General features: G+C 39.0%; 1 long non-coding RNA gene across 1 annotated transcript; it reads left to right on the top strand.

Moving 5' to 3' along the window:
- Window positions 1–327: 327 nt before the first annotated feature.
- On the top strand, window positions 328–6,140 carry LOC144241527 (uncharacterized). Its single transcript, XR_013338105.1, has 4 exons — window positions 328–424; window positions 2,655–2,843; window positions 3,332–3,669; window positions 6,012–6,140. It is a non-coding gene; the product is annotated as an uncharacterized LOC144241527 (long non-coding RNA).
- Window positions 6,141–13,612: the final 7,472 nt, after the last annotated feature.

Here is a 13,612-nt window from a genome sequence, read left to right as displayed (position 1 = left end):
ATATACATATACTGATGAAACCATCACTGTACTCAAGTGACTAAAATATTCATCACTCTCAAAATTCACTTCTTTCTCGGGGCACCTGGGTGGCTCAGTCAGTTGGGCATCCCACTTCGGCTCAGGCCATGATCTAGCAGTTCGTGGGTTCAAGCCCCACATTGAGCTTTGTGCTGACAGCTCAGAGCCTGGAGCCTGTTTCGGATTCTGTGTCTCCCCTTTCTCTTTGACCCTCCCCTGCTCGTGCTGTCTCTCTCTCTCTCAGAAATAAAAACATTAAAATTTTTTTTTTAATTCACTTCTTTCTCTTTCCAGCTTGCCCTCTCTGCCTCTGCTTGCCTCTCCCCAGGTAACTACTGATGTGCTTTCTCTCAATCAAGATGAGTTTGCATTTTCCAGAGTTTTATATAAATGGAATCAGACGGTATGTACTCTTTTTTGGTCTGGCTTATTTTGCACAGCGTAATTACTTCAAGATTCATCTGCGCTGTTATGGGTTCATTCTAAAATAGTTTAATCTAAAAGGTTAAATTCTTAATGAGAGGATGTTAAGTACAGGTCAATCGCAAGCATTTAGATACAGTGTGACTGGGCATAATTCAGAGAAACAGAAATCCAAGCAATCAGAGATGATATGCTGGGAACCTGTCCTTAAGAGGAAGGATCTAGCGATAGCACGGTCACTCCAGCCTCACCGTTAGGTGGATAGCATGGGCTTCTCTGGAAAGGGCTTTGAAAGGCTGGACTCCATGTCAAACAGAAATTTTGGCCAGTGGAATAGGGCTAGACTGCACCATATCCAAAGGTTATCTAGGAGACTAGGGAGGGACTAAAACACCCACTGAACTTTGAGTGTGGCATCTTCTGAGAAAAACATGGAATGACGTCCATGAATAAAGATGAGTCATTCTTGTTCTTACCTTTCTTCAGTAACATCAACATATGAATTCGGCAGCCCTGAGGCTTCTTTCACCTAGTTTTTCTCTAGCCCCACTTTCTCTTACAGATGAGCCAAGAGTGACAGATTGCTCCACAGGGTCCCTTAAAGCCTCCAAATATGAGTCATGGAAAGCAACATAATGTAGCGGGCATTTGACTGAGAAGCAAGAGATCTGAATTTTAACCCAGATCTGGTACTTACTTATTAGTGTGCGACAGTGAATATATTAGATTCTTTCTCTAAGTCTCACCTCCTCAGCTGGAAACTGACAAGCTAGACTATATGATCTTGAAAAATCGCTTTATTCTATGCATCTAAGAGTGGGATAATAAATTCCTGAAGGATTAACAGGTATTGTCATGACAGGAACCATGTAGACAACCTGAATCAAATCCCCATTTGTGACTGTAGGCACTAAAGCATAGCCAGTCATTCACCTATCCCCAGTCAATCCATCCATCCATCATCTATCCCTCCAACAAATATCTAACGAATACTAATATGTACAAGACATTATGCTTGGCAATGGAAACAAGATGATGAATATGATCTAGCTCCTGCCTCAAGATGCTCACAGTTCACTGAGAGAAAACAAATGTATTCATAATTAACTACAACATTTAATAATTTGAATATTCAATATCCTACAAACAAAGATGGTGTTTTGGTAATACTTTGATCCTTGGAATCTTGTATACAATAGGAGAAGAATAATTGTGTTTTTTTGTTGTTGAAGTAACTGAATATGCATACGTTTATGGCAAAGGCCATTTTAGAAACTACTCCATGAAGATACAGAAGGGAAAAATTATCACTGTCCATCTCAAGCATTGGCCTTTAAGGAAATTTGTGGTCACCCTTTTTCCTTGGCGTGTCATATTGCCAGTTATATATTTCTCGTATGCACTAATTACTGTGACAAACCTTTAGAAAGAGGAAAAGGGGAGAGAACAAAACTTAATTCTACTTTCCATAAAGCTAGACAGGGAACCATCGATCTTCTCTCCAAAGGCCAAGGTGAGAAGTCGTGAACTTTCTAAGCAAAGGAGACATTATCTGGAATGGGACAAATTTAATTAATTCAATTCATTAACTTATACTCTTAAATATAAATGTGATTATTTTGAACCTGAAGTTCAGCCTCATAAAACAAGTATGTATTTTTGAGGTTCGTGTCATAAACACTAAAACGTTTACTAAGCATCTAAGTTGTCCAGCAATGCTTGGTTTTAACTCAATGCCATTCTCCTTTATTGTCTTCAATCTTGCCAGAAGCAAATAGCTTTAGGTGAACTGATTTAAACAGAAGGAACAGCTTATATCAACAGAGAAACCCTGACCATCATTTCTTTTTAGTTCTTAACTTGCACTGTTGAAGATACTAGTAAGTAAACAGCTCATGTAAAGTCCAATAGTTTGACTTCAATGATTCAGTTCAGCAGACCTCGGTGAAGCTTGCTACTCCATCTGACTTCCCCACAGCCAGTAATCTGAATCATGTGACTGCCTGACCCCCACCCCCACCACCTACCTCCACTCCCCGACATGCCATCAGATCCCACCCAAAGGAGCCAGTCGTCCCCATGAAACAATGAGCAATTCTTACAAGACACAACTGGAGCTCTGTTACTGTGGCACAGGAAAGCTTGATAAGATCTCCCGGCTATAGCATTCTTTTGTGTCAGCAGACGCAAGTGGGATGTTCCTTCTGCAGCTCTTACAGAGCAAGAGGAAGCAGGCTGTGAAACACAATGTTCATTGAAATCGGCTTTCATCTGAGGAATCCCATGGTGGCTCCTGCTTCATGATGTGCATTCTGTCTGCAGCTGAGCTCTCCTGATGCATTTCCGCTGTTTGTTCTGAGGGGAAGGCAGCACCTTTATGAGACTCACTCTTTTACTAGGTAAAGGGCATCACATTGTGCTGGGCAAAGCTTTCTGTGCCGGGATGTCTCCAGTGTGTCTGGAGCCTAGAAGGGACATTAAAAATAAAATAAAGAAAAATCCAGGCGTCCGCCACCCTGACTCACTGATGAACCACTGGCTACATTAGGGGAGGAGCACAAAGCCGCCCTGATGAAACTTGCAGCATGTGCATGCATGCTTCATCTTTAGTAGCAGGAAGTGTTTGTTGCTTTAGTTATTTCAGTGTGCACAGTGCCACAGGCCACAAATGGTGATACTTAACTACAGAACTGAGGGCTCTGGGCCCAATAGAATTGCCCAGAAACAAGTTGGGCTCTATTATCTATTCTACTCATTAAATCTAATGGTGGGGGGGGGGGGGGAAAAACCTGGGAAGGAGGAAGTAATCCACAGGCAAATCATAGGTAAGAAGTCTCTCCATCCTATTGTCCTAGTTTTATAATTTAGCAATTTACTTTCTTTTCAGAGAAAAACATCCTGGATCCAAGAAAAAGTGGATTAAGAAGAGGGCTAAGTCAGTACATGGAGAAGCAAGTCAACACTGGTTACTCTGTCTTGCTAGACACCTTCTCTCTTCTATCACAGCCCTTCCTTCTCTGCTCCACCCCATCTGGACTGACCAGCCTCTAGCGCAAAGATAATTATCTCTGTATATGGATAGAAGGGTGAACATGAGATCTTCATTTCCATGGCACTTTTGACTCTGGGTATAGTGTTTTCCTTGGACTCTTAAAATAAGCTGGCAAAGTTGGGAAGGCATGGTCTATCTCAGTAGCAGAGGGGTCAGCAGAGAGACAGAAGAAGGTAAGTAGCCCCGAACCTTATAAAGAGCCAGCAGCAATGCATGAAGAAGTCGTGTGTGAGTTTCCTGGCCCAGGCCCCTCCTCATTAGTTGGATCCCTAGACACGTTGATAAATGACCAGTCTCCAATCTGAGCATCAAGGCTGGCTTTTCTCACCACCAGAAAGCTAACGTCCTCTATAGGGCAGTGTGTTTATGTGAAGGCAGGTATGACAGGTATATAAGGAGGTACTGACACTGGAAACCCGAAAACATGGAAGTGGTTTCCTGGAATCCAGTGTGCTTGTTCTAGTCTGAAAAGAACAGACGTCAATCTTGTAAGTTATGCAGGACACTGACGAAAATGACAACCAAAGCAGTCAATATTCTCAAGAAGGAAAGATTTGAAAAAGTACTAAGAAATTAAAATTCTGGCTAAACTCCATGAAGAGGACCCAAACTGTTTTCTAAGGGGCTCATCTTAGCTGAGATAATAACAGAACTCCTGAATACCTGGAAGTTTTGTGGAGTCTTCTTTGCGTTATTCTTGGGAAAGGATTTGCCCAAACCATAGCAAAAGGTTTTAGTGACCTTTCCCCTACTTCTGAACTGAGTAGCTCGTCCCTGATTGGAGTAGGCTTCTGGAAAAGAGGATTTATATTAGGTATTGGCTTTGGATGGAAAGGATCCATGAAACTCTCTTCCTCAGTCATCCCCTTTCCTCAACCTTGCTTAAAAAATAAAATTAAATACTTGTGACCAAAGCTTTGTAAAGGAAGGACACCTGGGTGGCTCAGTTGGTTGGGTGTCCGACTTCAGCTCAGGTCATCATCTTATGGTTTGTGAGTTCAAGTCCTGTGTCCAGTTCTGTGCTGACAGCTCAGAGCCTGGAGCCTGCTTTGGATTCTGTATCCCCCCTCTCTCTCTGCCCCTTCCCTGCTTGTGCACGCTCTCTCTCTCTCTCTCAAAAATAAATAAATAAACAAACAAGCAAACAAACAAACATTTTTAAAAAAGCTTTGTAAAGGGGATTCCTGCATGAGTAGGATATTCTGGGGTTCTTTCTAACTTTCAGATTCTATGACTTTAAAAATTCTAGGAGAATAATGCTGATCTATATAACTTCTATGCATATATTGGTGTTCTCTGGGTTAGAACCACATAAATAATGCCCAGAAGAGTTATCACATATTAGATTAGAATACATCTAATTCAGTTCATTTCTCAGCCAAATATATATAAACACATATACACACACATATATATACACAAATATATACATATATATACAAATATACATACACATATATATACACATGCATATATATACATATATACAAATATACATACCCATATATATATACACATGCATATATATGTATACGTATACATACATATGTATATGCATGTGTATATATATATGGATTACATAACTTGCAGCAAACAAAAAGATACATCTCTGTCCTTAAGAGCATCACAGTGTGGTCTAAAGGCAATCATATAAGCAGACGATTTGGGTGTAATATAGTATTTGCTGAGTAGAATGATATCCAGGTTAACATTGGCCCTATAGCTCTTAACTTACCTTGTGAAGGAACAGGAAAGGCTTTGAGAGGAGGTCATGCCAGAGATAGTACTAAGAGCTTGAAAGGTAGTTATCTAGATGAAGATGACAAGGAAGGCAATTCTAGACAGAAAGACTCACATGAAGCAAGTAAGAGAGCCTGAAACACAGGGCACCTTTGAAGAACTAAAAGTAACTTGGTACTTGTGAGCTGTTGGCAGTAAGGCAGAAAAGGGCAGGGCATGTCTGGGGGCAGGCTTAAAGACTGTTCTGAAACTTTATTTTTTTAGTTTTTTTTTTTATAGTTTATTTTTCAGACAGAGAGAGAGCATGAGTGGGGGAGGAGCAGAGAGAGAGGGAGACCCAGAATCTGAAGCAGACTCCAGGCTGCGAGCTGTCAGCACAGAACCCAATGCGTGGCCCAAGCACACGAACCACGAGATCATGACCTGAGCCGAAGTCCAATGCCCAACCGACTGAGCCACCCAGGTGCCCCCTGTCCTGAAACTTTACAGCTTTCCTTAGAACAAAGGTAAAAGAAATCAGACAAGGATTTATACCTTAGTGCTTTCTGATACTAAGACTCCAGAAATCTAGGCAGTATGAGGTTAAGTATCGGAGACAGAGGTTATGCGGGGATCAAAAGACTTACTTAAAGGTCACGGAAGACCACTAAGGCTGAAGACAAGGATAAAACATTATTGACATCTTGGTCAGTTGGTAATGGCCTCTTAGGAGAATTTTAAAGAGCAATAGCAATGTGACTCTCTCTCTCTTCTTCTCTCTCTTTTATTTCCTTAGTAATCAACACAGTATCTACAAAAGCTGGGATCCTGACTGCAATTCTGTGCACCCCAAGAATAAATGGGAACAACACTGGAACACAAGAAAAAAGAGTGAGGGAGAGAATCAAACCCTGCAGGCTATGTATGTAATATTTCTAGAGACCTCAAATTATGGGATTAAAAACAGAATGAAAAGGAAATGGTTTTGAAAGTAAATGATTGAACACAAGCACTTGAACTTGATCTATAGGAAGGAACAATAACAAAGATGATTTAAGTTTATGTATAGTCAGAAAACCAGAAACAAGGAAGAAGATTGCAACCATTCATTGGTTGGGAAGCTGATAGAAACTACTATTCTTAAGATAATTTCAGAAAAAGCAAAGAAGACTTCCATGAAAACAATGAGGAGTCCACAGGGCCTCAGGAGGGAAGGCTTGAGGAATTCCTCAGTCCCTCACCTCCGCTTCTGTTTGTCCCAAACCCTATCCCTTAATAACTGAACAAGGTCACAAACCAGACAACTCTAGAGCAATGAGGACCAACTATATAACTGCCAGGGCCCAGAAGAAAATGAAAATGTAGAACCTCTTATTCAAAAACCTGAGTGGCTCGGTCAGTTATGCATGCACGTGATCTTGATCAGGTCATGATCTCATGGTTGGTCACTTCAAGCCCCACAATACAGACCCTGCTTCACATCCTCTCCCCCACTCTCTGCCACTCCTCTGCTTGAGTGCATTCTCTCTCTCTCAAAAGTAAACATTCAAAAATACAAGAAAGAAAAAGCAGAAAATAACATGCCACTAGAAGTATTTAAATATAAAAAATTTTCCTTTTTTCTGGTCTTTCTCTTAACTTGCCGTGATGTTAATTTTTACTGTTATTTAATGACACTGTAAATAAAGAAAACATAAATATTTAAATTATTAGCATGAATTTTACCATTCATTTTTATATGGTACGTGCTAGCTAAATACAAATATAAAAGCACTTATGTAGAATCATCAAAATTACACAATTTGCATTTTACAGCTCATACACACATATGTCTTTTATTCCTATCAGAAGGATGGAAATGCTGCTGAATACTCACTCAGCTGTTTTTATTTCAATTTCCAAGGCACGTCCATTCTAACACTCTACCTTCAATTCACAGATGAGTTAAAGAAGGACTAAAAGGAAAAGTAACTACAGATCACTCTCTTTCCTTTTGGGTCATGATTTCTAGCATATGTGATTGACTAATACAGGGAAGTAACATGGTAAGGAAAGCTACGATAGAGTTCCTTAGTTGTTTGTGTTTCTCAGAACTCCATGGTCTTCTATCTGCAAATGAAGCAAGTTCCCTTTTAAAAAGAAAACATGGCCTCTCAGTTTTGTCAGACCTCCCCCCACCCCGCCCCATTTAGTCATGAACCTAATAAGTTGCCTTGATTTGATTTGCATTTCAGTGAATTCCTGTGCATAGTGGGTTCACCCAAATGCTGTGCTCAGACCTCACTGTGAACACTATATGAGAATGGGGCAGCAAAGGCTCACAGCAATCATGTACATTATATGTATCTTATCTGCTCAAACATGTATTCCATTGCCCTGTTTGACTTCACTTAAAAACATGAGTTCCAGGGGCGCCTGTGTGGCTCAGTTGGTTGGACGACCGACTTCAGCTCAGGTCGTGATCTCACAACTCGTGGGTTTGAGCCCTGCGTCGGGCTCTGTGCTAACAGCTAGCTCAGAGCTTGGAGCCTATTTCGGATTCTGTGTCTCCCTCTCTCTCTGACCCTCCCCTGTTCACGCTGTCTCTCTCTCTCAGAAATAAATAAAATGTTAAAAAATTTAAAAAACACACACACACACACACACAGGAGTTTGGGGTGCTTGGATAGCTCAGTGGGTTAGATGTCCAATTCTTTTGTGGCTCAGGTCAGTCATGATCTCAAGGTTCGTGAGTTTGAGCCCTGAGTCAGGCTCTGTGCTGGCAGCGTGGAGCCTGCTTGGTTTCTCTCTGTCTTCCTCTCTGTCTTTCCCTCTCTTAATTGTGTTGTCTCTGTCTCTATGAAAATAAATAAAGCTTAAAAAACAACACGTGAGTTCAAGGATAAAATTATTGAGAATTGTTAAGGTGGCAATAACGGTGCCTCCACCAAGCCTGAGGTCCCATGAGCCCCCATACGACTGTGCAGTTTGCGTGGTGGTGAAGCCAGCCCTGGGAGCAATGGATTCATATTCCTAACTACTGTCTAAAGAAATTGCCTCTTCCCAACAACTGTTTCTTATTTTGACCACAAAGCTATTTCCGAAAGCCTTCAGGGATCAGCAGAGTCTTCCCCAATTTGTAATTCAGCCTCACAGAAACAAGGCAGTAAGACTAACTGCAATTTATAACTCAACTTCATAGAAACTGAGGCAGTAAGACTAACCCGTGGCAGGGAAACACACCTGGAGAGATCGTTGGGCTGCCTGAGTTAAAGACTTTTTATTGTATTAAAAATGAAGATTGCAATCATTTGAGCTAAGATCCTAATGATGATTACGAATTTTAACCTCACTCATTCAAGATCCTACATCAATGACCCATGTCACTAGTCCACTATTTTCTTCTCATTTTGGATAAAGAAAGTTCAAGCCCTGAGGAATCCCTGTCAACCAGATAGAAGGTAGTAAGAACATTGCAAGAGGGAACAGGTTAAATGTTACCCTTGGATATTTCAATATGAGGTATGAGACACTGGGGAGACACCGAAGGCTTTTCGTAGGAATCTTAGAGGTATTTAAAGATTGCTTCTTTTGTCTCCTTTGAATTTCAGCAACACCATTTTGAGAAACACTGCCTTGAAAGGTGACTGGCTTTCAAGAAATTTCTTGGCAAGAGTATCTATGTAGCTTTTATGCACATGTCAACTAGCATTTATGACTTTGTAGCTATTAAGCTAGAAGGTCCTGAGGAAAGAGTTAATGTTGAAGTATCCAGCATAAGGCATGCTGGACACATTTCCTTACCAGAAAAAAATAAGAAGGCACTCATCCAGGGACTCATAAAAGACTGTGGAGAATGTTGATTGGCAGTTTTAGCCTCTGCATCTGGAGAGTTTATTTATAGTTATTTAAATTAATCAGTGGTACAGGAGAAAAAAAAGAAAGAATAGATTATTGGAAACCATGCATCATTCGCAAACTTCATTTTAAACATTTGTTTCTTCTATCAAAATTTCCACCAGACTGCTTAACGAAGAGTCACATTGCAACTTTGTACTTAATTTCCTTTTATGTCATCTGCTGACCCACAGGAATAAATGTCAGACTGGGTCAGAGTACTGTAGGGTAGCCATAAAGAAATAAAAAATAACAAACACATGAACTATCACTATGAGAAAATGACTAACCTACTTTGACCCTCCATGACTACATCATATAACTACCAGAGCTCCTAAAGAACAAAACTGGAGTACTGACCCTAATAACTAGAGCAATGTTCATTTTGTGTAACATACATCTTTTAAATTCCAAGTCATACTTTATTTCAGAAACAGAAATCTACTCAAAATTAGCAAGTAGTAATTGGCTAGAACATAATGAATTGATTCTTTAGCTTTGTTCTTTTTTTTTTTTTTTTTTTTTTTTTTTTTTTTTTTTTTTTGCCCTGAGCCATTATGTATAGTTAAAAGGCCAAATCTCAATGATTCTAGAAGGGAACTCAATGATTCTAGAAGGGAAGTTTCTGAACGGTCTGTTTCATTAAGTCAGCCTGGAAGGAACAGTTTTATAAAATGAATAATCTCTTTTTGGAGCTTGTTTGATAAAAACCATAAGATCTTACCTGAGAGGCAGGAACTCTTCCTGGCATGAACCCCTGCTTTAATATTTAAATGAATTAATAGCCAACTTCAGCTCAGGTCATGATCTCATGGTTTGCAAGTTCAAGTCCCAGGTCAGGGTATATGCTGACAACTCAGAGCCTGAATCCTGCTTCATATTCTGTGTCTCCCTCTCTCTGTGACCCTCCCCTGCTCACAATCTGTCAATCTCTCTCTCTCAAAAATAAATAAACATTAAAAACAAAACTTTTTTTAATAAAAAGGAGAGGAGATGATGAGTCTCCAGAAAGAGTTGGTAACTACTACACATCTTCTCAAGAAGATACCAGCATAACCTTTATTGCTACATGGACTGGCTGTTACTTTAAGTATCTCCTCATTTGTGCACCTGAGAGTAGGTTGCCAATGTGAAATGTCCATCTTTCCAACAGTAGAAAATCAGCTGTATTTCTCACTTCTCTTTCTCCATTCCTTCTCCTTCCCTACCCTTATTCCTAGTCTGCTCAGTATAAAATAAATCTTTGATCTAGCCAACAAATAAAGAGTTGACATATCACTTGTTGAAAGCAGTTAATCTCTATAAATTTACCAACTAAATGTTAATCCCCAAATCATCAGGAAATTGGCTAGATTCTCATCAGTATGTCTCTTGATAAAAGCTTAGGGTTAGAGTTCATTGGTCAGGACTTCACATCCAAATGGCACCATTATTCCCAGTATTGTTTTTCTCATAACAAAAAACATTTTTAAGTTTTTAAGACTCAGAGCTTTCCCTGGAATGATATCTTCTATTCAAATCGGGAAAAAGAGAAGACCTATAAATTATAGATGTCACAGTTTTGATGATATAAACAAATATTGAAGCGTAACATTTAGTAGCATGAGAAACTTTTGAGAAACTTCTTTCTGACTTCAGGAAAGAGAAGAAAACAAAGGTAATTCTTGATGGCTGAATGTAGAAGATATTTTAACTATTGTTGCTTATCTGTACATGGATAAAATCTCTCTAATCCCAGCCTTCTGGTTTAGAAAGTGAGCTGTAAAGTGGGCGATTTCAGAACATTCTCCCACTCAGAAACTCTGTTAAAACAGAAGCAGAGGGATTTGGGAGTGAAAGGCCTTATGTTCATATAGTAAGTTTTCGTTTGGATAATTAAATTTACTTTTATTGGCTACATAATCTCTTAAAAACTAATCCATGTTTACTTTAAATCCTTAGGTCCTGAAAGTGTTTTTTTAGTAAAATACAGTGTCTAAAGAAAGAGATCAGTATCAAGATGAAAGTTTTAATAGTTGTTGTGTGATGCTTTATTTATTTATTCATTTTGTTTGGTTTTGTTTTTGAGAGACAGGGAGGGAGAGTGCACACTCAAGGAAGGGGCAGAGAGAGAGAGAGAATCTTAAGCAGGCTCCATACCCAGCATGGAGGCCAATGCAGGGGGGTGAGGGTTGGGAGGGGGAGGGCCCTGGATCTCAGAACCTTCAGATCATGACCTGAGCCAAAATCGAGAGTCAGGCACTTAACCAACTAAGCCACCCAGGAGCCCCTACTGTATGATGCTTTAAACCACATGATAGGGGCAGCTGTGTGGCTCAATTGGTTAAGTGTCTGACTTTGGCTCAGGTTATGATCTCAAAGCACATGGGTACAAGCCCCCCCATCGGACTCTGCACTGACAGCCCAGAGCCTGGAGCCTGCTTCAGATTCTGTGTTTCCCTTTCTCTCTGCCCCTCCCCTACTTTCACTCTGTCTCTCTTTCTCTCAAAAATAAAATAAACATTTTAAAAAACTAAATAAATAAACTACAAGATAGTTATTCTATGGTCAGAGGGTGTTAAATCTGAATTATTTTTTTAAAAACTTAAATATTGGACAGTTTTCAACATTGCTTGTTGCAATATTATCATATAAATGTGGAAATAACTTCTTCAGTTTGTCCCAACCACAACATCAAGTGTGACTTGTTTTATTTTTTCATACTCCATGTCATTAAATGATAACATTTAGTAAAGTCACATTTCATCATGGCTGACAGTATCTTATGAACACAGAACTTAACAAAACAAAGCTACAATAAGAGTTTTGGCTTCACTCGTATTTCATTTCTTTTACATAACTTATTGTTTACAAGGATAGAGAGCATTTTAATATTGGTTAGAATATAGAATTTATTTGCCACTAGTAGACATTTATACCAGAGAGGGAATAAATTACACCATGGGTCTTAACAATAATTAAATAACACAGTTTGAACAGTCTTCACTTCTTTCACTTTGGGAGTAAAGTAAGCTTGAGTTAAGATGCTTGGTCATTCAAACTTAATTTAACTCTCTTTATTTTTGGCATTTTGACCCTGAAATATCAAAAATATCAGACCTTTCTTTTCATTCATTGTACCTAACACCAAAGATTAACTCTTTTCAGGACAAATTTTTCAGTAGAGTAAAATAATGGTTGAAGAGTTATGTCTAACAGAAAGATCATTGGTCTGCTAAAATTTTGCTATTTGCTGACTAAAAAAGCATTTACTGGATTTTGAAGCATATTTTCCCATTACAGAAAGAGCGTTTATGGAAACATAACATTCATGTGGAAAAAAAACCTACTTATTCTGCTTCATCATCTCTACACGGAAAGCTAGATAGGGGGAAAGCGCTCATTACTTTCTTGGCAATAATCAAGGAAACTAAAAGAAATTCTAAGAGAATATTTTTGTTTTAAAAAAGAAAGAAGAGGAAAGGTTTGAAACTATCAAGGATTAGCCTAGAAGTCAGCTGGGTGCACACAATAGCTGAGCTATGCTCTCTCCTGGACCCAGACCATGGTCAGAAATCTCACTTTTGATTCCTGACTTATAAAAAATTCTGACACATTTTATTTGAATGTGTAAGTCCAAGTGCATGCACCCACCAATTCCTCAGTGAAATCAGCGTTTCACCTATTGATATTTTTTAACTAAGAAAGAGCACAACTGGAAGAATTCTCATTAGAACACAATCCACTCCTCCCCACTTCCTTTTTCTTTAGATCAAGCTAATAAGTCCCTTTGGGAAGCAAAATAGGCAGCTACCACCATTATAATAAATTTAATGACGTGTGAATACATCACAAAAATGCGTTTGCATTCTGAAAATGTTACCTTTATTTTTTCTCCAAGTAAGGTTTTTTTTTTTTTTAATTTAAATTTTAGTTAACATACAGTGCAATATTGGCTTCAGGAGTAGAATTCAGTGACTCATCACTTATATACGACAACCAGTGTTCATCACAAGTGCCCTCCTTAGTACCCATCACTCATCCAGCCCATCTCCCACCCACTTCCCTCCATCAACAAACCCACAGTTTGTTCTTATCATTAAAAGTCTTTTGTGTTTTGTTTCCCTCTCTTCTTTCCCCTCTTTTCCATATGTTCATCTGTTTTGTTTCCTAAATTCCATATATGAGTGAGATCATATGGTATTTGACTTTCTCTGATTGACTTGTTTCTCTTAGGATAATATACTGTAGTTCCATTCACATCATTGCAAATAGCAAGATTTCATTCTTTTTGATAGCTGAGTAATATATATACATATATATGTGTATACATATACATATATATATACCACATCTCCTTTATCTATTCATCAGTCAATGGACACTTGGGCTCTTTCGATAGTTTGGCTATCGTTGATAGTGCTGCTAAACATTGGGGTGCATGTACCTCTTCAAACTGGTATTTTTGTATCTTTTGAGTAAATACCTAGTAATGCAATTGCTGGATCATAGAGTAGTTCTATTTTTAGTTTTTTGAGGAAC

Source organism: Crocuta crocuta, unplaced genomic scaffold (assembly GCF_008692635.1).
Source record: "Crocuta crocuta isolate KB4526 unplaced genomic scaffold, BGI_CrCroc_1.0 scaffold25, whole genome shotgun sequence".
NCBI lineage: Eukaryota > Metazoa > Chordata > Mammalia > Carnivora > Hyaenidae > Crocuta > Crocuta crocuta.
The sequence above is the reverse complement of the archived record's forward strand: the minus strand, read 5'-3'. Positions and strand labels throughout refer to the sequence as shown.